Consider the following 4,765-nt stretch of genomic DNA (forward strand, 5'->3'; position numbering starts at 1 on the left):
TGTGTCCCTGTGTGTACATGTCTGTGTGTCTGCATGTGTCTCTGTGTCTGTATCTGTTCTGTTTGTATGTGTGTGTGTTTTGCCTGCTGCCATCTCAGAGCTCTAATTCCTTTGAAATATCTTTTCAGTTCATAGCAAAGGGAAGAAGATTGCAGTTGCTCCCCTCTTTAATGGAGACCCCCCAAAGAAGACCCGAGGTTAGAAGTACTTCTAGAACGCACTGTGTTGTCACCAAGCCTAGGGACCCACAGGCAGAGAGGACCTCTGGGCCAGGCAGGAGGTGACGGCACGTCTTGGTAGATTGATGTGAAAGCGCGGGGACGACTCCCATCCATCCACTAGGTGGCGCTAGAGCTGCACGCACGGCCACTGCGGTCGGGGACCCAAGACCCAGTTCCTACCTCACCATTTGCCTTCTTAACTTTGATCATTTTCTTTTTCAGGCATCACTCATCTCTCCAGAATAAGTTAGAGGTCAGTTGCGAGGTTACCTCCAGCTGCGGGCTGGCTCCCCCGTGAGCCTGGGCAGGGCTTGGAGAGAGATCTTGGGACTGAATCTGTGGGCACACACTTCTCTTTTTAAAACTCCCTGTGTGTGTGTATGTGTGTGTGTGTGTGTGTGTGTGTGTGTGTGTGTGTGTGTATAGATTTTGTGGGCTGCAACCTCAGAGCTCTTCAAATGTCCTTTCAGTTCATCAGTTCATACTGATGGGGAGAACATTTAAGTAGGTCCCACAGAGAAGAGCCAGCGTTGGAAGATTTGGGTCAGCAGAGCTACTGATGGCCCTTGGGGTGTGGGGACATTCCAGTCAATGAACCGCGGAGCCTCCTGCAGATTCTTCCCTGGCCGTGACTTTCAAGACCCAGGTGTGGTCCTCTTGGGCGCATCTGAATCCCTTCAGGCATGAGGGCTATGCGTTCCACGGCATCACGGGGTAGTGTCAGGTGCCAAAAACAGGGCCAGCGTGGCCAGGGGTGACCGCTGAGGGCTGAGGCCATGTTTCTGAATAAAAACAGAGAAAACTTCTCTGGCTCGTTGGTAAGAGCGCCAACTTGATCCCCTCTCCCCATTGTAACTGCTTGCGAGTCCTTCACAAAGGGCGGTGCGTTTATAACTCAACAACACACGTCTGGGAGGGATGGTTTTGCTTTTTTCTTCTCTCCATCTGATGTCCTTAAGTTTAAAGATGTGTTTGGTGGTTGATGCACCAGGGAAACGGCATCCCTTTATAGTAAAACATCATTAAATTCAGGGCCAGAATCGCTGCCATTTTCACCAATAACCTGTTTCCGTGTATTTGTGTCATGAGAGACTCATTTATTATTTCATCTCCTTTTTGGATAACGTTCATAAAAACGGCTCAGATCTAACAGGGAAAGTGTGTTCACGTGTATTCTTCATGGAGAAAACAACTGGCAGGACTCAGACTCTAAGTTGCCTTGAGATGCCCTGTTATTTTAACTTAATATCCAGTCACTCTGTCATTTGTTCGTTCAAAAACCATGTAGCAGAAGAGATGGAGAAGGAAACCAACATGAGCAGAGCATTTCCGAGGGGCCAGGTGCTCACTCTACACAGGTATGGGGGGGAGCAGACGATGGGGCAGCCACTGCCCGGGGTGGGGCTCACAGGTGAGTGTGCATCTGAATCCCTGTGTCTGCGTGTTAATGATGTCCGTTCCCGATTGTGGCCCAGACCTAATCTGCTTATACCACACACACTGCAGAAAACACTTGCCTGGTGGGTGAAATCATAGCCGGTGAGGTAAGTACTGTGAGGTGGGAGAATCGCCCTGAAACCAAGGATGGCAAACACCTAGCTCCTGGTCCATCATGGACCTGTCCTAAGTGCTTTAGGTATTAACTCATCTAATTCTACAACAGGCATTCTAGGTGGTTTCTGCAGTCAGCCTCGTTTTCCAGATGAGGGACTGAGGCACAGAGAGGTTAAGTAAGTTGCCCAAGGTCACAGGACGGATGGGTGAGGGGAGGTGCAACCTTAACGCCAGCAGTCCAGCAGCAGAGTCCAGGATCTTAACTGCTATGCCAGTGCCTCTGCTAAGATGTAAGAAGGAAGGCCCTTTGTGTTAAGAGGATAAACATAATCCTCTTAGAGAATTAGAAGGTTTGGACTGATTTATAAATTTAGGAACTAGGGTGGCAGCTTGGAAGAGTCAGGTCAGAGAGCCAGTGAAACGAGAGAAATAGAAATGTTTAATGTAAGAGAGGAAAAAACCAGAAATATGCAAGATTCTTAAAAAGAAATAATGAAGAACGTGTCTCAGGGAAGAAACCCTGCGGTTCTAATTAGAAAGTGCAGTTGAGGGAATGAAAAGACCCGCCAAACCCAGGAGGGACTCGAGTCAATACCGCTCTCGGCCAGCAGATGGCGCTGGAGCTTCCCAAAAGAGACCCAGCGCAACTCGTCCCTGCTTCTCACAGCAAGGCTCCCCCTCAAGTCTCCAGGCTCTTATTTTGTTTGTGCTGTTGCTTCAAAACAGAGGAAACCTTGATGGGATTCCCCAGGGTGGGAAGCATCCGGCTCTGCTGGTGTTATCGAGACCACAGTGGGCTGGCCGTAATCAAAACCTTCTCAGCTTTGTGCAGATCTGCGAGGCCTTGGGGCCGGCCTAGGGCTCCCCTTTGAGTTGGACAAGGGCAATTTGATACAGGAATGAAGACAGAGAACTTAATCCTGGGGGGATTAGGAGATGTGAAGAATAGACCTTCGCTTTTAAATTATTGACAATATGTGCAATGTTCTAATAACAGCAAATATTAGTTGGGGTAATTTTCATGATTTCGTTTTCATCTTTAATTTGAACTGCGGCTTATTTTACACATGTTGTCGACGTACATTGTTTCTAATTATATTTTTTTAAAAAAAGAGAATTTATTCCTATTGAGAAGCTATCAGGTGAGCAGTTCCAAAGTCCTAATCTTCTCCACAGTGACTCTACTGAAGAGGTTCTTGGTTTTTTTAGTCCCAATGCACAGGCCTCGAAATCAAGCCTCGGGGAGGTGAGATAACTTGCCAACCTGTGCACGGTGGCTCTGGGGTGGAAGCCTTGCTGCCACTGCCAGCTCCCTTTCCACCGCGCCACCCTGCCTCGGAGGATGGCGGGGGTGGGGGGTGGGGTGCCTGCCTGTGCACGGAGCCACTGGCTCTGAGTAGTAGACAAATGCCAGGTGCTGCTTTGTTTTCTTAGTATTTGCTTTTCTCTTTAAGGTGGAAGCTAATCCGATTAATCAAGGGTTTCAATTAGATGCGTGCAGACTAACTCCAGGTTTTAAGGTACTTCCTGCTCCAAGTGGCTGTGTGACGAATCAGCTGTAATCTAGGTGGCTTAAATATCTCTTACAGGAAAGGGGACCGAGGCCTCCCCTTTTAGGAAGTGGGAAGCAAACATAAGAGGTCTTTGATTTCGGGGTTCTTAAATTCCCCACCCTCTGGTCCTACTTGACATCAACAAGGCTTACATGTGAAAAAAAGAAGAAAAAAAAAAAGAAAAGATGTGTCCTGTGGCTGGACTGACCTTAAGAGGCCAGCTCTAGCTATTCTCAATCTCTCTCTCCCTCCCTCCTTCCTTCCTCCCTCCCTCCCTCCCTTCCTTCCTCCCCTCTTTTCCCCTCCGCTCCCCTCCCTTTTTCTTCTTTCCTTACCTTGGCGGGGGCGGGGGGGCCGGTGCTGGGTGAGAACAATGTACAGAAGGCAGAGGAGGCAGAAACCAGAGCTTCTCAAATTCTAATGTGTGGGCTTCCCTGGTGGTGCAGTGGTTGAGAGTCCGCCTGCCAATGCAGGGGACACGGGTTCGTGCCCTGGTCCTGGAAGATCCCGCATGCCGCGGAGCGGCTGCGCCCGTGAGCCGTGGCCGCTGAGCCTGCGCGTCCGGAGCCTGGGCTCCGCAACGGGAGAGGCCGCGGCAGTGAGAGGCCCACGTACCGCAAAGGAAAAAAAAAAAATCTAATGTGCACACAACACAAATAAATCACTTCAGGACCTCGTAAAACTCCAGATCGTGGGTCTTGGGTGAGCCTGAGATTCTGCATTTCCAGGACGCTTCCAGAAGCCGCTGCTGGGTGATGCTCGGCACGGCAAGGCATGAAGAGGTGCCAAAGGGTAAAGTGAGTGCGCTGGCCGAGCCTCCTCGCCCTGACGACTGATCGTGACGAGATCCGGCCAGCGCAAAGCAGCACAGGGACGGCCGGGCCCCTGGGCCACCTCAGACCAGCTGCTCTGAAACCTGCGGCCTTGTGTCTTGACTTGGGGATCTTCTGAGCTCAACAGGCTCTCCTTGTGTCCTGGGGAGATGGACTAGGTGGGAAGGGAGAGCCGTAGAAGTGGCAGCATGTTGGTGGGGGTCCCCTGGCTAGATGGTGAGGGAGGCGGTAGGTGCCCCTTTCGGGCTGGACAGCAACTGAGCCGCCCCTGGGCTCCAAATTCCTCCAGTCTGAGAGAGTCGGACAACATTCCAGTTGTGAGATTAGCGTTTCACAAAATGTCGTGCAGTGGGAAGGGCAACCTCAGACTACATCTGAATTTTCAGGGGTGGGTCCTGGGCTCCTGACACACCGTCCAGGTGATTCTGACCTGCACTGAAGTTTGGGAACCAGCATCACCAAGGTTGCCTCTGGCTCTAAAATTTCTCTTTTCCCAGCCAGTCAAGCTCTCCTCCCTACGATGTCTCCAGAGGCTCACAGGAGGGGCTGCTGTACAGGAGGCTGGGGTTCATCCAGCCTCTTGCCTTCACTTTGGAGGAACTGA

The sequence above is a fragment of the Aethalodelphis obliquidens genome, unplaced genomic scaffold (assembly GCF_003676395.1).
Source record: "Aethalodelphis obliquidens isolate GAN/ISIS:26980383/991018 unplaced genomic scaffold, ASM367639v1 scaffold1, whole genome shotgun sequence".
NCBI classification, from domain to species: domain Eukaryota; kingdom Metazoa; phylum Chordata; class Mammalia; order Artiodactyla; family Delphinidae; genus Aethalodelphis; species Aethalodelphis obliquidens.